Source organism: Rhagoletis pomonella, unplaced genomic scaffold (assembly GCF_013731165.1).
Source record: "Rhagoletis pomonella isolate Grant_MI unplaced genomic scaffold, Rhpom_1.0 Rhpom_scaffold_00005, whole genome shotgun sequence".
In the NCBI taxonomy this organism is placed as follows: Eukaryota; Metazoa; Arthropoda; class Insecta; order Diptera; family Tephritidae; genus Rhagoletis; species Rhagoletis pomonella.
The window spans coordinates 44410987-44434475 of record NW_023458559.1 but is presented as its reverse complement, the minus strand read 5'-3'; the positions used below and the strand labels follow the sequence as shown (position 1 = coordinate 44434475).

At 34.5% G+C, this 23489-nt stretch overlaps 2 protein-coding genes and 1 non-coding gene across 7 annotated transcripts in view; 2 read left to right on the top strand and 1 right to left on the bottom strand.

Annotated features, from left to right (window-relative positions):
* Positions 1-23489, top strand: part of LOC118739040 (nuclear hormone receptor FTZ-F1) — a 628268-nt gene that overhangs the window by 395231 nt on the left and 209548 nt on the right. The window lies entirely within an intron of this gene.
* Positions 1-23489, top strand: part of LOC118739047 — an 86667-nt gene that overhangs the window by 38494 nt on the left and 24684 nt on the right. For 2 of the 3 annotated variants that reach the window (XM_036470154.1, XM_036470155.1), the window contains exon 2: positions 1621-1676. The exons of the other annotated variant lie outside the window; for it this stretch is intronic. The gene's annotated coding sequence lies outside the window, so the exon portion shown is untranslated. The remainder of the gene's footprint in view (positions 1-1620; positions 1677-23489) is intronic. 3 annotated transcript variants of the gene reach the window in all.
* On the bottom strand, positions 4596-4677 carry Trnas-aga. The gene has a single exon. It is a non-coding gene; the product is annotated as a tRNA-Ser (tRNA).

The following is a 23489-nucleotide window of genomic DNA, read 5'->3' as shown; positions in this document are numbered from 1 at the left end:
TTTCTTTTCTTTTCTTTTCTTTTCTTTTCTTTTCTTTTCTTTTCTTTCTTTTCTTTTCTTTCTTTTTCGCCCTCCCCGCCTTTCCCTTCATTTTATCTTGTATATTCTTTTGTTTTCATTCCTTTGCTGCCTGGAAAGTAAATAAAAGCTTCTGTTTGTCGAATGCAAGCAATGGAGGACATAACAATGCACAGCACAAAAAAAGCGCAACAATCACGGGTTAATTTTTTTGTGTCCTCGGGGTGTGCTTTCAGGTCATAATCACAGAAACAGAAAAGCTTGCAATGCACAAAACATATAAAGGAGTGCAGCGCTATACTAAAATACTACAACTGTATGTATGTATGTATTTATTAGGGATGTTTCGAATGTCATATGTTTCACATTCGCGAATGCGAATTTTCGGAACATTAAAAAAGCTATAACCATCTAAGTCATCGTGAACGAGTGATTTTTCTGCCTTTTCTCCCATGAGGCGATTGGTTAGAGGCTCGTATATATGGCCAGATTTGTCAATTTGTCGTATTTTAGTATAGTTCAATTGAATTGAATTGAATCTTAAATTATTTCTAGGTTGCTTATAATACTTTTAGCAGTACTTGTTAGCACCCTGGTTAGATAGACTTAGAGCCATTTCAACAATATTAAAGTGGACTCTCTGCCCATGTACGAATGTGTAAAATGATGCGAATGCAAATATTCGCAACATCCCTGGTATGTATGTATGTATATGGAGGAAAATTCGCTGCTGTGGGAATTTGAGTCCCTCCTCTGTTTACGTTTTTATTTTACTAAATATATTCAGTCGTTTTATATTTTTTCACACATTTGCTCGCTGTTGAAGGCGTGACGTTGGCGCATTCGATGCATCAAAATTTTTGTACATACATACAAATATGTATTGTATATTTTTCTCTCGTATCTACACGTTGCTTTTATGTGTGCATTTTATGGCATCAATGTATGTCAAATTGTGCAAGTATCTAAGCACATTCACGTCTACACATTGGCAGGCTCGCAAGTTGATGTGTTTGTGCGCTCGAGTTCAAGTGCTCGTGTGTGCTGCCAATCAGCTTAACCTGCCTTAGAGGCTTTGAGAAGTCAATCAAGCGTGTCCTTTGCCTACTTTTATTTAACTTTTTTTTCTAATATATATTTTTCCTGAGCGCAAATGTTTGTGTGTCGATAATACTCGCATCTTTAGCTTAATAGACATGTCGACGCATATCAGTTGAATATGCACTGTGAGAAAAATTTGAAGCTTACGAATCTCGGGGTGAAGCTCCCATAAATATGGAACGTTTAATTTGATCCTAGGTGGTTATATCTTGGTATATTTAAACGCTGAATGGTAGAAATTATAAATACATTTCTGGTTATTAAAAACATGTCCTAAACTAAAATTGCCATTTCCATTTTAAGATGTTTTTAATTAGTAAAAAATGTTATGTCCAGATATAATGCCCAGTATAAATGCCAAGTAAGTCCAATTTTTCAATAAGCAGAAAATTATGTCCACCTTTTAATTACAAAATGAATGTCTAGTTTTTTAATATTTAATATTCGCTGTTCCACAAATTTTTACACAATTACATGAATTTTTTTTTATTGATATTGCAGGAAATTGCTTCCTACCAGCACTTCAAGGAAATTAAAAACTTGCAGTAGGAAAGTTGGTGAGTAGGAAATTAAAAAAAAATATATAAATCCCACTTTTCATAAATTTTAGTTTTATTTCATTGTCAGAAGTAAATGTGTTTTATTTTATTTATTTTATTTTTTCTTGCTATCAGCGACTTCTTCAATTCCGAAATTCCGAAATTGTTTGTTTTGATTCAAGTAAGGGACACAGATGTTTTTTTCTCACACAGAGAAAAAATTTACCATGTCGTGTTTATTTCCAATAAAAGCATATAATTTGGCGCCCAGCGGTATTTTGTATACCTTAAGCATATTCTTCTTTAGAAAGGTAGTGTCTCCGAGGTGGTCCCATACTAATTTGGTTTAGATCCGATCATTGGACATTGAAGAAATTAACGGTAATCCTAAATTTTTATATGAGAATTGAAGTCGGTTGTGTTTTTTTTGCGTTAAAATTACTTGTTTTCAATACTCTTTCGTTCTGAACTTCATATCATAAATCAAACAAAAATTAAAAATTATTTGTCGAGTCAGACAGTATTCGAACGCAATACCTTCTGGAAGCTAACAAATAATAGCAAGCATCCCAGTGAACTCAGTCAGCTACAGCCAGAACATGTATGTTCAGTTTGAACCGAATTTCTTACAATCGTTCAATCTAATAACATAACATAACATAACATAAAGCAATCGAAATATCCTCTGTTGGAGAAACTCATTATATTTTTTTCTTATTGTAGGCTATGGTAGAATTTGAATTAATTCGTGATTTTACGATTCCTTTCTAAGTTTTTCAAAATTTCTCGGTAGTTAGTTTTGGGATTGTCTTTGATTGTTTTGGATAAGGAAAAACTTGATCAATAATATTTTGAGTAAGAAAGTCCAAAAATTTTACCGCTTTTATATTTAGTCATTGATAAGAAAATGACATGGTTTGAGATTTTTAAGAATTTTTGCGAGAATTTCTCGGAACTTTTCAGGATTTATCACATTTAGTTATTTATTAAAAAACAAATCGGTTTAAAAAGCTGAAAGCCTGTATTCGGTCAATAAAGCGCCATATCTTCCATAATACTCCATCAAATTGAATGACTGAAAGGACAGCTTCACTGGTTGAGGTAAAAAATAAAAACATTTTAGCAGGGTTGCCACCCGCTTAAAATTTTACCAACTTAAATATATATTGAGTAAAATATTGCGACGCATCCAGGGAATGAAATGCCTTTAAACGCACTATTAACCAAAAGTAATAGCTTTGAAGAGGGTTGCCAACTATTTAAAAATTTCAATATCTATATATATGTATGTATAAAGCAAAGTTGCTTACTTAATACCGAACATAGCTCTGGAATGGATTGTCCTAAAGCTGTATTTTTTGTTGTGTTTGTCTCCGGAAAAATTCACTTGCCATAGATTTTGTACTAGACATGTTTTTATTCCCTAATTTTGATCGTAATATTACGATTGAAACGATTGCACAGGTTCAAAATTGTATCAATTCTAAACAATTATATCGGTTAGGTTACGTTACAGTGTGTTGTAAATTATTACCGTTTTCATTTACAGTTGCCGGATTTGAAAAATGTATATATTAAAAATACAAAATCAGCCTCATCATGAGTTTATTTTCCTTTTGCAATTTACAAAGATTGGCGATTAGCAGTGCAAATCAAAACCCTCAGCAACGCGCCCACTTTAATGAACATATTTGAACGAATGTGTCGCAAATTCATGCAGGACCGCCTCAGGAGGAACCAGCTCTTTAATAACTGATACGAAAGCGAAAACCCGATCTGCATCATACAGTGAAGTACCGTGAATATCCAATTACTTCGAAATGTCGTACAATTGAGTATATTGAACTTAACTTCTGCAGGGGTAAAATTCAACCATTACCATCATAATCCATGAGCTCATTGCTTTATGGCGAATTACAAGAATAAAGACAATTCTTGATGAATACCCACAAATGCGATGAGTTAAAAGATTTCAGCTCAAATAAGTCTGTATATACTGGACTATGCCATACAGATGCACCATTGAACCAAGACCAAAATTGCAAGACCTTCATCACGGACACCACGCTTTGATTAGGTTATTTAAAATGGCAATGGAAGATATGCCTTCTGACGACCACACAAACCATAATCAGAGCAGATAAATGTGCCACTGGAAGTCGTTAAGTGAATAGTTGGTGAATGTGTTGTACCAAAATGTTCCAACAAAAAATTAGTTTTGGGCGAGACGAAGTTCGCCGGGTACGCTAGTGAAATATAATATGGAAATTGCCAATTTATCACTTTAAAGATATGAAATGAGTAATATACTCTTTAGCTTTTGCTTCTTTCCATTTTACATGCGAATAAGCGATTTTCATGTCTTACAGAAAAAAATCTACTTCCCAAACCTTCCTTTATACTCCACGCGCAAAGTCATAAAAATGTTCAATCCCTTGCGGCGACAGTGGTCGTCATAATTCTCTAGCTTATTATAATACACGTGCTTCTCCATTTTGCCGCGCTAAGCAAGTGAAACAAAAACAAAGAAATAAAAGAAAAATATAGTAAAAAGGAGAACGAAAACAACGAAGTAGAGCAGTAACATTGGCGCTTGGTGATATATGGAAAAATATGTACATACTACTTAGGTACATATTGATACGTGTTTAAGAATTACTTATGTGAAAAACATGGAAAAGTAAAAAAAATTGAAGAATTTTTTTAATGTAAAAATTAAATTTTTTTTATTAACCATAAATATATATAAAGTAAAAAATTAAAAAATAGTAGAGTTTTTATGAATAATTGCATTTGCAGTAAAAAAAACAATACAAATTAAAGAATTTTTTTATAAAAAACAAAATTAAAAAAAAACAAACACCATTTTGTACGTTTGTATTCAAAAAATAAATAAAATCATAAAAAAATAAAATAATAAAAAATATTATTTTTCTTCGCAGTCGGTAGGATTCGAACCTACGCTCCCAGAGGGAATCTGATTTCTAGTCAGACGCCTTAACCGCTCGGCCACGACTGCGTTAAAACGGATTAACGGCGAGATCATGTGCTCAAGTCCACCGGCTAAAAAATTTTACTTTTTGTTTTATTTTTTGTTATTGCAGATTTTTTTAATCAAAACCAAACTCTACAAAATTAAATTAACTTAAAAAAGTTAAATCAAATAAACAGCAACAAACAACAAACAAAGTAAAATAAAATTAAAAAATAAGTAATATTTAAAAATAATTTTTTTTTGGAAACTGACCGAAATGGGTATCGAACCTGGGTGCTACCGCATTCAAGTGCACAGCCCTTATTTTTAGTTCACAATAGACAACAGCTGACCTTTTTGGTCAGTATTGTCATCGATAGTGCCGCTGATCCGCATTAAGGTTGAGAATTAACTCTAGCACTTTGTCCGGACCAACTGCAGATAATTCCCGAGATAATTCCGAATTAACGAGTTGATCCGGATCAACGCTGTCATCTGTCTAAATATGCCTTTAGCAGTGAAGTGAAGTATATAAAGAAACGAGAGACTGTAGATAAAAGCAAATTTTATTTCGATTCATCTTGACTTATAGAAAATTTCCGAGACTTTTGGCATTTCTTCAGTACATTTAGAAATTCTTAGAGTTTAATTTCTTGGGATTTTCCATGTTTTATTATTCGAAATTTTGTGACATTTCGGGATTTTTCGTGCGTTCTCGAAAATTTCCGAAAACTTGTATGATATTTTAGAGCATCTTTGTGCTTTGTTATCCGTGATTTTTTTGGATTATCGGTACTATTCAGGACACTTCGCAACTTTTTCAAATTGTTTGAAAATAATTCGGGTTCTTTAGAACGTTTCAAGATTGTTTTGTGTGTTTTTTCAGCAATGAGTTTTCGAAAACTTCTAGAATATTATATATTATTTTTTGTTATATTTTTTGGGATTTTCAGAAATTTTGTGAAAATTTCCGGACTCTTTGCGAGCCTTCGCGTATTTTTGGAAGTATTCCATAATTTTTGGGGTATTTTTGTTAATTTTTTTAGAGTAAAGAGAGCAGTATTTTGGAAATTCGGGGTTCTTTGTGTCTTTTCGGAATTTTTTATGACTTTTTTAGACCTTTTACGAACTTTTCTGAATTTTCGGTTTTGTTTAAGAATTCTATGTTTTTTTCATGACTTTAAGGGATTCCTTGGGAATGTTTTTGAGACTTTTCTGGAACAGTCAAGCGCAAAAGTAAATTTCAAGCTTATGCTTGCTTTTGATGAGTGTTATAAAAATAAAAATAAAAATAAAAAAATATTAAGTTATTTGCTGTTAAAAAGGTATAAAAGCCTACCCTTTATTTCTGCCTTAAGAGAAAGAGAGATTTTCTTGTTCAAAATGTTGAAATGCTAAGATTAATTAAATGCTAATTTTATTAAGTCTCTTCTCGGTACAGTACCTACATATAAAAAATTGTTTGCGATATTTTCGGGTATTTTTTAGAAATCTTGAAAACTGTGTTAGTGCCCCTTCGGGGTCATTTTCGGGATTTGTTGGGATTTTTCGGGTCTTTCGTGTTGTACAAAGTATTCTAATTTTTTTTCTGAATTTCAATGGGATTTGTCGGTAAATTTCAACAGTTTCCAAATTTTTTTTTCTAAACCTTTCGGCATTTTTTCATAAAATATTGGAATTCTCCGTAATCTTCGTGTTTTATTCGAGGTTCTCACGTTAATTTACATATTTAAACCTAAATTTTGCTCTCGGTGAATGCCCAACATATGGAGAGCAAACGCTTCGGTTTATTTCGACGTCAAAAAATATCAGAAGAAAAAATGTTTTTTTTTATTTTTGTCATAAAAATAAAGACGATTACAGATTCTGTAGAATGGAACCCAAACTATCGAAAAAATTTCGCTTACGTTATTTTCTCGGTTGCGGTTCAATATGAATATCACTTTTTTTTAATAGTTAAGTAGGTAAGTGGCATATTTTTTTAATCCAGTTTGCAACATGTTATTGCAATATGAAATTTACACAAATTGTCAGCATCAGGAAGGACACGATTTTATGCCTCATTATTACAAGCAAAAAAATGTAGATACTTATTAACATATGTATGTATATATACGTACATATGCATATTTTATATTTCATTGGGAAACCGTGGGCTGTCGCCAACAATATTTGCATTTTTTCCACATCCTGTGCTGTCTGTTTTTGTTAGTTAAATATTAATTTCATACGAGTAGTTTTACATGTCAACAATTTTCACCAACATTTGGTTGCATTAAAAATTGAACAATGCGCTGGGAAGTGCGACAATATGGATAAGATGAAGCAAAGGTGTGGCTGGCTGTATTTTTACAAGGACGAAATGAAAAAATTCAAAATTTAAACAAATATGTATTAAAATTTTTTTTAAGTTTTTTTCACAGATTGTGGACTTTTTTTTAATTTTCAATAATTTATTGAACTTTAAGTTATTTGCAATTGTGTAAACCATAATTTAATTCTCAAAATTCCCATGAAAATGTATGTATTAAGCTATTAGTATATTTGGCTTTGTCAAAAATGTAGAATGCAAACATGTTAATCCCTTTATACACTACACTTTAATAGCGATGGAACATGCGAAATCTATATAATTGTTGCATGCTCAGTTTTTTTTCAAATGGCTAAGGGCAAATAAAAAATGCCAAAGGACTTTACGCTGAGTCAATTCAACCAACAGTCAGCCAACCAGTCAGTCAGTCAGACATCCAGCAGGACTATTAAATAGTGTTAGTCACCGGATAATTACCTATATAATTGCTTATAAGCACGTGCAGGTACTATTATTTTCTTACGAATGCGCATTAGAGTGGTCCAAAAGAAGTAAAGTCGGAATTTTTTTTTTAAATAAATTTTTTTTTTGAAATCAATAAATATTTAGAGGTCACTCAAAGCGTTCAAAGTTCTATGTACTTTATATCGGGAAAAAAACAATGTTTCGTAAAAATTTTATAGAATTCTTGAAAATCAATATTTTTTGGCCGGAAAACTTTGTTTCTCTTCAGGAGACTTCTAATAATAATACCAATAGATAATAGGTAATTAATAGAGGTATGCACTGCGATTATTTTTAATATTAACTATTTTTGACAGGCCCTCCAAAAACCCCAAAAAATTCAATGTGCGGACAAACAAAAATTCGTGAGTATTAAATGAAGGTAAAATAAAAAGTTGGGTATTATTACTGGAAGTCTTCTGAAGAGAAACAGAGTTTTGATAAAGAAATACTGATTTTCAAGAATTCTATACCATTTACACGAAATTTAGTCTTTTTCCCCTATATAGAATACATGGAAAGCTTTGAGCGCTTTGAGCGACCTCTAAATATTTTGGAAACAAAATAACAGAGGCATATATTTTTTTTTCGACCACCCTAATGTATGTAGGCGTCTGTTGAAGGCAGTGATATAAATTGACACAGACTTATGTACAAATACATTTAAGTATACGCTTTATAACTGGAACAAATTATTTTATAGCGAAAGTGCAAACAAATGAATGGCGTGCGTGATTGTTCTAGAACAAAAGTGTGTTTAAGTTGGAAATGCGCAAAATTAAATTGTTGCAAGCGCAGCGTTATTAAATTGTCGCAGACTTGTACGCGCTCACAGCCATCTACACATCCATACATCTGTATGTTTGTACATTAGTGCGGGTCAATTTTTTTTTTACTATGCGCATAGGGCATAAGAGGATTCTACATGTAATTCTAAGCAAATTTTCCGAAGAAACCGTGGTTTTAAAATCAATTTGGAGTTTGGAAAATTGAAAAAATAGGTTTCGAGGAAAATGTAAAAATTTTTACTGTTGCGCTCTCTGATGGAAGTTTAAGAAAACGATAAGTGCATAAATGGATTCCTCATACCAAAATAACCCTTATAACATATTTTTATACAGAATTTTAGCACTTTACGACACTACAGCAAAATGCTGGGAAACGCAATTTGGCAAACTTCAAATTGATTCTAGACCCATGATTTTTCGATAAATTTTCTTGGAATTACACACAGAATCTTTCTGTGCTATACGCGCATAACAGGAAAAATCTACCATACAAATTGACCCGCCCTAATATGCATACAGATTTATGGTTATTTGCAAGTAACTACCTTTTATTGCCACACTGACATTTATTTCCTATTTGCTATTGACATCGATTGTAGAAAATATTTATGTACATACGTACGTTTATTGATAAATGTTTTGGTAAAAATATCGATAATCATATCGATAACAAATTCGATAAACATACTAGGAACAATATCTATAAGAAATTGACTATCAAGATAGATTAACAATTAATGGTCTTGGTACATAACAATCATACAATAATGAATATGACTAAAGAGCAACTTATTTTTTTTTTTAATATTTTTTTTCTTTTTAACCGACTTTACAAAAAGGAGAAGGTTATCAATTCGTTTTTATTTTTTATTTTTTGTATGTTACCGCTTAACTGGACCACGTTAACCGATTTCTATAATCCTTTTTGTAAAGGAAAGGTGTTACCTCACAGGTGGTCCCATATTAATTTGGTTTAAATCCGATCAGTGGATCATGAAGAAATTAACGATAATCTTAAATTTTTATACGAGAATTGAAGTCGGTTTTGTTTTTTTGCTTAAAAATTACTTGTTCTATTTAAATTATCTTTTAATTCTTAGTTTTATTGTTTTAGTAAAGAAAATATATTGTTTTTATTTCATTTAATTTTTAGGATCTCATGTCACTTTTTTGTGATTTTATTTTTCTGCCTGCTTTAACCTAATTTTCTTTTCATTTATAAATTACGTTTCAAAAATCAAATAATATTTTATTTAAAATAATAAAAATATTTAATTTTAATTTTATTTTATTTTTAATCCATCTTTTTTGATTTAGCTTATCTGCTTTTTCTAATTTAATTTTTAAATTTATTGTTTAATTTCATTTTGTTTTTTAATTTTTTTTTGTTTGTTTTAGTTTTTTTTTTTAAATTTTACTTTCTTTAATTTTTAATTTAATTTAATTCTTAATAGTTGCCAGAATTGACAATCGTCTTACGAAAGACTTTTGTCTTTTAGTTGAAAGATAGTGACTAGAAATGCCCTGTGATTCTAAAGGCGCTGGCTTGCTTTGCGCGCCTTGCTGACTTCAATTTGCTTTGATTTACTTTGAAAACTTGCTCGGCCGAATGGTGGCTTGGAAGGCTGTCAAAGTAACCAGCTGTCTGGTTGAAAAGTCAATGTCTGTTCCCTTAACGTTAATAATTATTTCCTAGAAAACTCTAAAATATGTATCAAAAGCTTTCAGATTTATTTTTAAATTAATGCGAAATATTGTTTGTATTTAAAGAAATGATAATAATGATACATACATATCTATATCTACATTTACTAAAAAACTATAACTTAAAAAAGTGATTTACTTGAAGAAAAGAGCTATAAGAAGTTTTTTCCTCTCGTGTAAAATTTGTAAAAGTGGGCTTTGCAATATGTTAATTATAAATGTTATTATATGTTATGTTAAATATAAGTATGGAAACAATGACACATTTTTATTTCATTTCGAATTACCTGAATTTTCTGTGACTTTTTTAAATTAAGTAAGCAAATTTTTGTTTGAATTTATCTCTTTGTCAAAAGCCTACGAAACGCTTTCAAATAAAACATTTGCCTATTTCAAACTTTGAGGCGCTTAAAGCAAGTAAAGAAAAGCTGCCATTTGGCCAGCCTTTATACGTTTTAGTATATTCCAAATAATTTTTGACACTTCTCGCAGCGAAGCAAGCAAAGCAAGCCTGCATTGGGCCAGCACCTTAAGGCAAAAGCATTCAGAAAGGACTGAAAGAAAAGACCCTCCCAATTACTTCAAAGCTTCACAGTAAATAACCGAAGACGTAATTAAAATTATCTTTATAATGTATTACATATTTGTCTTTTTAAACCGCATGAAACTAGTGAGCTGCTTCGAAATTGATGAAGAGGTCTTAGTAGAAACCAAAGGCTATTCAAAAGCTTACTGATATTCATGTAAGAAGTGGGATTCTATTTTGGCTCAATATGCCTACTGTCAATGCACTTCTTCAATGTCAGTAAATAAATATCCACGGAACACAATCAAGTTCTAGGAAATCATTCTATTGGCTGAGGTAAGAAAAAATTCCCGAGTTTCTCATACAATGATCGCAATATGGCTTGCAACACCGTTATAGTAAAGTTATGAAGTGCAGACAATTACTTTTTGATGTTCGTGAGTACGGTTACTTCATAGCCCAAGCTCTTAAAACGCTCAAAATCTCAGATTATTGAGGAAGAAACGTCTTTTTGGAGAAGTGCCTTATTCAACCTTCGTTCAATATAAACTAAAATTCAAGAGTGTTTGAGCTTAAAGTGGGCTCAAAAAAGAAAGAAGAAGAATAAAAGACAGCTCTACTTTTTACAACATAATACCCGGTCGGCAACAACTAAAAGTTATCACTGGAGAAGAATATTGATTTTTATTCTACTGGCAACACAGCAAACCAATGCGTCAATCCTTTCAACTGTGCTAAAATCAAAATGATAGCTGCAATTTTTCCAATTGTCCTCGAACATTTTTAGTGATAGCTGTAAACGCAACACAGCAGCTGAGCACTTCTCAGCCACTACATGTCAAACAATTACCGCATTAATTGCCACATAAGCAATGCTTTTAATAGTGAAATTGGCGTGAAATCGCAAAGCGAGCAGCAATAATGGGCACTTTTTTATCGTTTGCAACTAAAAATGGCATTTTCGAGTGCTGCTCATTGAACATTGCAGTGACAGAATTTCGAGTGCCGCAAGTATGACATACGTATGTATGCCTATCTATATACATTCTATTTCAATGTATAGCTTGTATTGAACACTGTACACTCCCATGCACTTGCATAGGCACAATGCTTTTTCGCAAGAATAAAAGATTCAAACTTTGTAGAATATTAAAAAAAAATCTATACATTTTCATCGAAATTTCAAACTTTTTCCTTAAAATTTGAGTATGCAGTTTTGTAGCCCATTCAGTTCAGTAAAATAAAATGCAAATTTGAAATAGTTACACATTACCGTTGGTTTTTGACAATTTTATTTTACTGACGCTCTTGCCCAATTTTTTCCACATACAAAAAAAAAATGCAAACATGCGTTGAATGGAAAAAATTGCGGAAGAGCGTCAGTAAAAAAATTTAAAAAAATCAACGGTAATTTATAGCTTCTCCAACCATGCACTAAAAATTCTAAGAAAAAAAATTGAAATTTCAATGAAAATTTGTTGATTTTTTTTTCTGAAAAGTTTGAAACCGTAAGCACTTATATTTTAATAAAAAAATGGAAACGAAACACAAGAAAAAAAAAGCGAAAAAGCATTGTACCTATTGAAGTGGCTAGGAGTGTATGCTAAAGTACTTGGCGGGTACTGAGTGATACTATTTTAGGCATTGAAGGATATTTGCGACTATGCATAATTCAAATTCTACCACTTATTCATTTTCCTTTCTATCCATGCTAGCGAATGAGACGTGCCTAATCGCTTTGCAAATCCAGAGCACTTTGTTGGCACTCCAAGTGACAAATACAAATGGAATATGACTATACTAAATAACCGTTGAAGCGGCTCAAATGCTGAGGAGTCTTAGAATAAAAAAAATATATTCTTATAATTTACGTATGTAAATGTAAGCAAATCTCACGAGTTGTTTTGTTAGTGTTACTTCCTTCTATCGCCAGTGTTAGTGTTACTATCCAGGATTATGTGCAGTGGCATAAAGCTTACGAAGTTCATCCTATCCCTTAAGAGGGAGGGTGCTAGGATACTGGTTGGTGTTCTAACGGGGCATTGCCTGCTGCCAGCTGCGCCTTTAACCAAGCTGTGATCAATGATAAGATATGTAGTATGTAGATGCAAAACGAAAGAGGAGGCAGTGAGATATTTCCTCTGTGAGTATCCTACCGGACTGCGGATTATTCACCCGGGAACAGGCTCTTTGCATAATCTGGAAGTCGCCGCCAAAGTAGGGTACCACAAGGTGTTCCAGTGTGCCAAAAAAACTACGATTTGTCTCAGCAATGCTTCTGGTACTCAGTTATTAGCTGTCTAATGTGGCCCTAGTTTATCTGGTAACGCTATGGGCTTTAATAATCTCTTCGAAGCCACTTAGTCAGCTTAACCTAACCTTCAACTTAAGACCTGCTCGCTCACGTTTATACTCGTTACAAGGCGTAAAAATTCTTTATTTGTATTGCTTTAACTGTCAAAAAATATGGATGTGCGCTTTTAATGCCACCCTCGCAATGTCATTCATACGCCACACTGCACGAAGTACATATTCCCCATCGTTGTTAGCGATTGTGATTATGTTTAATTGGCTCATGAGAGCTTTAATTATGTAAATATTTATCGTCGAGGGGGAGTGGCAAAATTGCACTTGTACTCTTAATATTTAAGTGTGTATGCATATCCTCGAAAAAGAGTTTTTCCAACAAATTCATTATTGCATTTTTGAATAATTCATTTTACCATTTCATTGTCAACGTTCATATTATTGGCGCGCTACTTAATTGAATATATTCATTAATTCTTGTTACTACCCTTTTTAATTTTCGCATTATCAACACGATTTTATCGCGCTGCTGTGCATATTTAGCAAAAATTAAAAAAGGAAAATGTAGCAAATGGGTGATTTTTTTTCATGACCTCGCAATGCAGTGCAGCTTGCCGCTGCCAAAGATTTGGCTGATTGCGCACAACACAAAATGTAGGTAGGTTACTGCTTTTTTGTGCCTATTTTAAATAGTTAATACTTTTGTTACTATTTTTCGCTTTCATAGTTTTTTCTGTTGCCATTCTTTTTGCTACCTTTTTTTACTTTTGAATTTTTAATCTTGGCTGCATTTGTTAGATTTCATTTTAATTTTAAACATTAGCCCGCTATTGTTATGAGCTCACATTTTGGCACTGGTTTGCACAATCTGCTCAGCTATGGCTGTGCTAGTTGTGTACTTTTACGCTATTGCACTGCCTCGCTTCTGCTCAGCGCTCGCCTGCTCATGCAGTTGCCGCTTTTTCTATGTCGCACTGTGGTTCCTGAGCGCAAAAATTCAAAATGATACAAATTTAAAAACAATTTTTTCATATTTTTTCTGAATAGTTAATTGAACGGGGGCTATGAAAAAGTTAATCTATTTTCTTTGTATGTTAGGTTAGTTTAGGTTGAAGTGGCTGCCAGTGACCCCACTAGCACACCCAGGCCCTTAGATTGTGGGTCCGATGTGATACCACGAGGACCGTTAGAACCCTCCTACTCAAACCGTCGTATGGATTCCGCGAAACCCTGAAGTTGCCGTATGCCTATCTCTCATGTACTTTCGTCTTTTAGAAAGTGCGGGGCATTCAAATAACAGGTGCCGCAAGTCATTATGGGGTCTTCCGATGGCAACCTGGCCTATTAGCAGATCCACGGCTGGGGCTAAGCCCCTCCCAAGATCATACGACCTTTTTTCGTCCCATTTTGGCCACATAAGTTTCGTATTGCTGCAAGTGGTGAGACTAACACCCCTGTCACTTGTTAGTTTAAGAGAAATATCCTTACAACGAGCTTGCAGATAACGAGTGGCATGCTTAAACCCATCCAGGACTGCGAAAATGGAGCGGATGCGCAATTGCAATTTCGTCTGCCTTTTCATTGTCTGGTATGTTCCTGTGCACTGGCACTTATATCAAGGTTTCTTCACTGCATGTGACCGAACCCCTACTGCCAAAATTGTGCGTCTGGAATGGAATTCCTATACCTCTTTATGAAGGTTAGAATTGGTGCACAGTAATCCGTTTCCGGTCTATCTAAGTTCTTTAAGATTATGGTGTGATCCTCCTGAGTGTCTCTCCAGCCTGGTATTTCCCGCAGTCTCAAGGTGGCACACCCCGCTGATTATTTTCCAGCAATTTCGATTGGCAGAGTATTGAGAAAAACGCACGACTTAACCTTTTGAAGTCCTTTTGAAGTATGCCAGGGAGCTGGAGTGAGGGGATTTGGTATTTCCTGGTAAAGAGCACCAGGTCTGTTTTGTCTGGGTTAACAACCAAGCCTTTCTCCTAGAATACCATGCTTACACGGAAAGCACATATTTTACAATTTCAATTGCATAAATGTAGATTTAAGTATCCTAAAAAACTTTTAAACTTGATTTCCCAAAATTTTCATTTTTACACATTCATGTGTCTGGCATACGGGCGACGATCTATACATATTAGGCCTTAAACAAATTATCATATTCTTTACGACACTTAAAAGAGTCAAACAAAAGAAAATAGAGGGTACAGCATAAGGTTAAGAGGCCTACAAAAAGTGTTCGGCTTAGCGAGAAGGAGGTTTATATATAGGTAAGAACACAAAATGGGTTGCCACCTGTTAAAAAATCAAATTTAAATTAATTTAATAGAATTATTACAATATGGGTATCCGTCAAGATGATTTTGAAAAGGTAGTATTTTTAGACCACATGTAGGATTCCACCTTTAGGGTTGCCACCTGTTCAAAAAATCAAAGTCAACTTGAATTAAGGACATAAGGTAATTGAAATGGATATAAAAGTATGTATTTTAAAAAGAGTTCCCAATTGTTTTAAAAAATTCACCGTCACTTTGGATTTCCGTTTTTCAGATTTCAAAAGCTGACATTAAGTGCATATTCAGCGACACTAAAAACAACGGAGTAACGAGTTTCAAGTATCTTCGGTGAATTAAAAAAAAAAAATCGTCCGCCATATTGGATCCATTATTTGGAATGTTTCTGAATTAACTTCAAATTCCCAATCAGCGTCCACAAAAACCCCCGAGTAAAGATTTTGAAGAATGTCCGAAGAATTTTAAAAAATTCGTCTGCCATTTTGGAACCACCATTTTGTGCAATTTCTGTGGTCTGAATTCAAAATTTTAATAAGCGGCTCTAAAATCCGTCGAGTAAAAAAAAATTTTGTGTGCAAAAATATTTAAAATTGACAAAAATAATTGATGAATTTTTTTCCACTTTCTGTACAACTGGAACCACAGTGCGTCGCGCACTTGCAGCAGCGCTTTTTAATTATGCAAAATCATGCGCTGGCCTTCTTCCATCCACCCACCCACTTTCTTCCTTGGTGCTTTTACTTAGTTTTAGTATTTACATATTTTCAGTGTATGCGTGACGACGATGTTTGCCTGCTGACAGTCAGCGTAATGAAAATGAATATTCAAAATAAAGGAACAAATATCACAAAAAAGGAAAGGGTTAAAGGCATTGCATTGTTCGCGCTGCCATTTCCGACCACGCTTACGCCACTTCCACTACCGCTGGCGCAGAGTAAACGCCAACTGGCTGACGACGACTGTCAGTATTTGTCTGTTTGCCTTTCTGAGTATTTTCGTTTCAACCAAATGATGATTTTTATTATGCATTCAGCCATTCTTGGTCTGTGTGTGTATGCGTTTTTTTTTTTTTGCTGCGCGCTTTAGGCGCTTTAAATGCAAATTACAACACCAAAACCACCATTGAACAAACAGTTGACAGTTGCGGCGGTGGAATGCAGACCAACAGCAAGTTGGCTTTGTGCGCGCGCTCGCCCACTTTCACATGCAAATCAATTACGTTTTTAAACGACGATTAATGCAAACGGGCACATTACTCATACGCCGTGTGCAGCTACGGAAATTCAATTGAATTCAATTTCGTTAATTCTCTCGCCGCATTCACTTGCACTGATGCCATTTTGCACCAATTCCCTTGAAATCAATCCCGCAATCGCATAGTCGGGTGGGCGGCAGCAATGCATTTAAATTTGTGTTAGCCATAGGTGATCGCACCAAGTTGCACAAAACACGCCGCCACTCGCAGCTCGTTTGCAATTTATAAAATAATCGCGCATTATTGGCGTTTTGCACAAACGTACATTAAAGCTTTATGCATTAAATATTATTTACATATGAAATGGTTATCGATTGGCTATCGATTCGCGTGCTGTGTATTCGCTCTATCCGGCGGCCTTCACAGTAACAGGATGTGTCAGGCAAAATTTTTCTCGCAGGTGTCATGTGTATTCGCTGTGTGTGTGGGTTTTTTTATTTTAGTTTTTCACGAGTAGAAGCATTGCAAGCCTAACACCTTAGTATGAGACTTTAACGCGAACTGAACCTCTCTATCCTCACAGTATCGTTCCCACCAGGTGCTACTGTCAGGTATTTCTTCGAAGGCGGTTTGAGCATTAGGCTCAACGTTCTTTACTGTTCCGCTGCAATACGTCAGAAGTTGCTGTCATTTTGTATGTCGTTGCTCTTCAGCATCAGCGGCACAAGATTCGCCGTCGTGACGCTACAACCAAGGCTATCTTGTATCTTATTCTTTAACCTTATGAAACGGCTATGAAAATCACATGTTCTGCTCGCAACTTGGAGTCTGTTCATGCCCAAAGCGGCGCTGAAGGTACGCTTTAATTTATTTTAATTTACTCACCCGTGTTTTCTCTAGTGCCATGCTTCAACTCCAGAAATGAACCGATGGGCCCACCACTTACCCTTTATTAAACTATCTCATATTGTATGCCATTTGTATACGTTTCGCTGCCTTACTGTTTTTGTGAGCGCGCTGAGATCGCTTTGGTGTTGATTGCGCTTCATTGTTCGCACTTCACATATCTTCTGAGCTACCAGGTCGAGTGGGCATAGGCCAGTTCGATAAGCGCCGCGTTTTCTGGCACCGTTCTGCATGCAGAGCAGTCTCTAAGAGCACACACGCTGTACGTGGAGTTAGACGGTCGCGCCATAGAGAAAGATACAGCACACCATCCCTCCATCACCTGTCTTGCCTACTGCCTTGGTCCATCGATGTTTGCCATTATTCTATCCTGGGCTACCGTTGTAATCGCATATGAACGGTGCTCATTTAAACCGATAGATCCAAATTAGATCCCAAGGTGGAAAGCTAAAGCTCTCTTCCAATCTCACTTTTGGTGGCCGAATTAATGAAGTTGTCAGGTAGCTGTTCTCTCCTTTCTAAACCCTCATCCAAACGCAATTTTCTCGAATAGTCGGGCAGCTATTAAAGCACCTGAATGTGATAAATCCATATCTAGGATAGTCATGGAGTGTAGGCATACACTCACATATTCAGTACTGATGGGGGCATATGTCAAGGGTATGGGTCTATAGTCGACTTACTTCTATAGTAGTTGCAACGAGAAGAGGAAATAGAGAGTGTAAAACATTTTCTATGTCAATGGCTAGCATTGGCGAGGTCCCGTCGACTTTCGTTCGCTCAGTACTTTTTTGAGTGTGTGGCTGAAATGAGTAAGGCTGATATCTATGAGTTTTTTTTGGTCTTCATCAGAACTACGAATTAGTTGCATTTCCCAGGAAAAGAAGAGTATAAGAAGCCACTATTATGGCATCATAATGGGTCCATGGCGACCTAAATGTGCGCCTTCCAACATTGGATGAAGGAAGCAACGACTAACTTACCTAACTTCTAACTAAGCAGAAAAGTGAACCACATAAATATATTTATTAGGCCGCACACGCTGAGTGGCGGAGAAACGCGAAACGCTCAATGTAATATGGACGATGCAATGTCACTTCACTTGCCACAAAGCGGAGAAACGGGAAAATCACATCGAATGCGCGCCAGGCATACCAACCAAAGACAATCACAGAGGGAGAGAACTGCGGCGAGGTGAGCAGCTAAGCACTTGGGTTAAGTGAGCCTTCTCAATTCTGATGATATTCTTACCAAGAAACACAGATAGTAAGCACCTAAGACTAAACCTAGCCATAGATGGGGAGTCGTAACTGTGATAGCATTAGAAGCGTCGGCTTCAAGCTGATTTATTTTTACAGGCAACAACTTTCACCGCAAAATAATCCGAAGTTAAATTTTTTCGTTGGAAGTTTTAAAAAGCCTACGATGATTTTCTAAAAACTCAACACTTCAGCTTTTTAATAGGGAGCTCATTCATATAAAGGCAGGCATAAGCTATATTTAATTTTTACGTAAATATTAGATATCCAGGCTTTTAATGCAATGCCATTTTTGTTTAAGCACTGTTAATTCCGCTAATTGTATAAATCCCTTAAAGTACATTTAACTTTGTAATTATGCTTCACACTCTTCACCGAGACATAAGCACGGCAAACTCGGACCTTTCACTCACCAGTTGCAAAGCTTTCTTTCCTTTCTAATCTCGTAACAATTTACTGCCAAAGCTCTCTCACCTTCACTAACCGCCCTTTGTATAAACTCAAGCGACCGGTGAACGCAGTTAACGGCACTGCAGCTGCAAAATTTATAACTTTTTCAACAATTCTGCCCTTTACAAGGTAATACAAATGCAGTTAAGCGAAAGAAAGTGAAAAACAATAAATAAAAGTAGGAAGAATGGAAAATAAAAAATGCCAAGGAAATAAATTTATACGTATGTCCATTAGGGTGTTCCAACAAAGCATGTAAACAAAGTTTAGTCCGAAATTTAATGCTCTCACCGCCCTAGGATTCTTTAATAGCAAAAAAAATATACCCCGGTTTTTTATTTCGAAATCGAATAATATTAATGGTCGCTCAAAGCGCTTAACGTTTTCCATGTAGTATTTTATATGGAAAAATAATTTTTTATAGAAATGATATAGAATTATGCATTAAAAAGAATTTTTTTCGATCGGAAATCCCTGCTTCTCTTCAGAAGACTTCCAATAATAAAACTCAATATTTTATTTTACCATTTTTTAATAGCAACCATTTTTATGGGTCCCCCATTGCTTTTTGTTGGGGTTTCGGGGGATCTATAAAAAAAAGCTACTATTAAAAAATGGTTAAGCAACCAATTGGGTATTATTATCGGAAGTCTGCTGCAGAAAAACAGAGTTTTCCGATCGAAAAATATAAATTTTGCAGAATTCTATATCTTTTCTACGAAAAGTTGTTTTTTCCCCATATAAAATACATGGAAAACTTTCAACACTTTGAGCGACCTATAAATATTTTTTGATTTCAAAATAAAAAAGAACAGCGTAATATTTTTTCGCTAAGAAAAATCCTAGGGGGAGAACATTAAAACTCTGACTATACTTTTTTTACCACCCACCCTAATGTACATACACTCTAGATCCACATAAAAAAAGTATAAATGTAGTAATTGCATAGTCTATGTATGTATGCATGCAAATACTTTGAGCCACGCCCACAACGCAGCAGTTTAACTAACAAGCCCACAAGCAATCAACGCCAAGTGAAAGTAAATTCAAAACCAGCAGTCAGTTTAAAGAAAATTGCGCTACAGTTAAAACAATTCAAGAAAGTTAACAGCGAAACGATGTATGTATTTATGTTTGTAGAAATAATAAAAATAAAAGGGAATTTGCAAAAGGAAGAATAAAAAAATAAAAATGAAATATCAAAGCACAGTGTGACAGTAAAATTATGCGCGTGGATAAGAAATGCAATTTTGCATGCATATAAATCTCACAAATCCAACAATCTCAACCATGTGGGAGCAACTATATACGTACATACATGTGTGTAAAATTTTGTTTCATCCTCTATGCAGTATATATATATATGTATATGAGTTAAATATACAGCATTTTCATTTTGTATGTATTTTCTACGCTTATATTGTTAAAATTTTGACCAAAAACTGTATCAAATAAGTAAGGGAAATCGAAACTTTTACATATATGTCGTAATTCGAGAATCTGTTTCTTTCAGCAAAAAATTTGACCTTTTCCAGGTTATCACACATTAAATTTGGACTGTCCCCTAAAATTCGAAATTTTCTCGAAAGAATTATGTTGCTAAATTTTTTATTGTCAAATTCTCCTAAAAGCTAGCAAAAAATACCGCGCATGCCTAAAAAAAATTACAAGAGGTTCCCAAAAAAATACCCGAAGCTTCAAAAAAAAAATAGCGAAAGGTTCCAAACGGTTCCGAAAAATTACCAAAGGTTTCCGAAAAAATACCGGAAACTTCCAAAAAAATACCGAAACTCTCCGAAAAAGTACCGAAAGGTTCCGAAACAAATCCAAAGGGTTTTTCATAAATACCGAAATTTCTTGAAAAAATACCCTAAGATTCCGAAAAATCCCTTAAGAGTTCCGAGAGATCTCGAAAATATACAAAAGGTTTCCACGAAATGCCGAAATGTCCCAAAAAATTCCGGAAAATCGCAAAGGTTCCGTGGACTTTCGAAAAATACCAAAAATAACTTCCAAAAAACAGCAAAATGCTCTGAAAAATCTCGAAGAGTTCCGTAAAACTACCGAAAGGTTCTGAAAATTCACCAAATGTTCCGAAAATTGCGAAAAGTTCTGAAATATTCCTAGAAACATTCGAAAAACGAAGGTAATTGTTCAATAAATTAAAAAAGAAAAAACTTAAAAAAAAAAATTGAAAGTAGATGAAACAAACCTTCCATCTCCATATTTCCTAACTTTTTCGTTCTAGAACGTCTCGAATACAATGTTAAATTAAAGCGGTCGTAGCGCACTCATTCTGCGATTGTTCGCCTATCTTTCGTTTTAACGATTCATTGCGATTTGTAGATATTTTCAACGCCGTCTAGCTTCTGAATAAATAACAGTGAATTGAGTCAAAATAATTTGATAAAAGTCATGCAAAGCTCAAAATGCTATGACTCACTAGGGGAGGATGAAAAGATTTGTTTCCGCTTGACTGTCTAAAATATATACATTAGGGTGGTCCTTAAATGTAGGATGCAAATTTAATATCAGATTTCCTAAGCCTCAACCCCTACGTTGATGCTTCCATAGTCGAAGATATCACATATAAATATTGGGCCCGATGAGAGTCGGTTAAGGCGGGGCGCACAGGAGCGGACAAAATTCAGATTACCCTATGAAGACGTATTAACCGACTCCGACTTTAGTAGTATCGATTTTAGGTATTAAATGAAAAAAAATATTTTTAATTTTTTGAGTCCCCATGGAGCATCTGGCCTTGGACCCCATTGCTACATGCCTTAACCGACTCAATGGGGCCCAAAATTTACATGTGATATCTTCGACTACGGTAGTATCGATTTTGGGCATGAGTTGGCAAAAAATCAAAATTTAATCTTTTCAGTCTCTATAGAGGAATCTGAACTTTGACCCCTGTGTGACACTCCTTAACCGTCTCCAATGTGGGCCCAAAATTTGTACGTGATCTCTGTGACCGCGGTATTACCGATTGAAGGAGTGAAACTGAAAAAAATCGCTCATTTGATTTTTTTAAGGACCACCCCAATATACATATGTACATACATGAAGGCATACATACATAAGGACTTTTGTATCCTAAGGGCCAAGTTCACAGTGCGTAGTTAACTCAGAATCGGCAGCTAACTACAGATTTTTGTACTGAATTTGGTCCTAAGCCAAATAAAACTTCTAACATAAGCCACTTGGAAGCTTGCTTAGCAGCATTTTGAATATATTTTCAATTTGTATCGCAGAAAAACTTTCTAATTTGCACTTTTATTGCCTCAGAAGAGATATCCATAATCAGCAAGCGCTCTCGTCTGCAAATGCGCAAGCACTTAGCAGCGAAAGTTTAATGGGAATACATTAACATAACTACAAGTTTATTTTTAATTCAAATATGCATACATATTCGTATGCTGTATCGTTGTTATGTATGTATATCAGTACAGACAGTCGAGTAGAATTTAGTAAATAATTGTTGACTGCAAATTTGTATCGTCAATTAAGTGAGCAGGACATCTTGCGCCACAACTGTTGTAATGTAAATGTAACCAAATAAGATATGCACAGTAAACAAATGCTAGCCGATTTCTTAGGAAAATAGCGGTATGTATGTATGTATAAATGAATATAATAAAAGAAAAGTGTATGTAGTGTTACAAATCAAAGTTAACGATGATTACATTATTGCCCAATATTAACCGTAAAGTATTTTAAAATGGTACTACATAGTCACTAGCAGAGGAAGAGGAGGCCTCCTATGCATAGGAAAGACTAAGGGGATTAAAACTTGGCTTTACTTGTCATTTCCAGCAAAAAGAAACGAACGGCTGGCATTCTGCAGAATGTTAGGAATAAAGTCTATTAAGAGTGTAGTTTCTTGTTGATTTATAATTACTTAAGAGCTTCACTTTCCGTAAAAGGATGTTGTGCTATTTCTACGCAAGCTTAAACGGCAGTTGTTATGTTTTTGTCAGTGCACTAATGAAATTTGAAAGTCAAAACAATTTTCGCGCCATTGCAAGGTAAATGCAGTTGTTATGGCTGGTTTCGATATACTGAAAAGCAATACCCTGTAGGAAAGTTTTGCCTAAACTTGTAATTTAATATAAGCAAATTTTTCTATGATCTGTTCTGATGATACATATATGATTATATGTTAATCTGATTGCTTGCCCAGGCAGAGATGCATAGGCAGGAATTTATATTATCGAAGAAATATTGAGCTTTAAAACCTTCAGAATATATTTATGGATAGAAAAAGCCTCTATATATCTTGACGGTTAGAGTCCCGTTATAAAAACGAAGCTTTTCTTGCAACGATTTTTTTTTTGGTTTTTTGTAATTGTGTATTTTTTTTTGTGTTGATATTTTGATGTTTGTCCAACTCTTTCAAGTCCTTTACATCGCGGTTTCCCTATAGTTATAGCCTTCTAGATCCCATATTACATGCACAAGTACATACGAGTGCATATTTTAATGTTTTATCATAACATTTTTTAAAAGAAATTGTAATTTCACGGAAACGCCCAAAAGCTTTTTAATTCAACAAAAGAAATGTTTTCAAGGCTGTTTCATTGGCTGCCCAGGAGCGATTGATA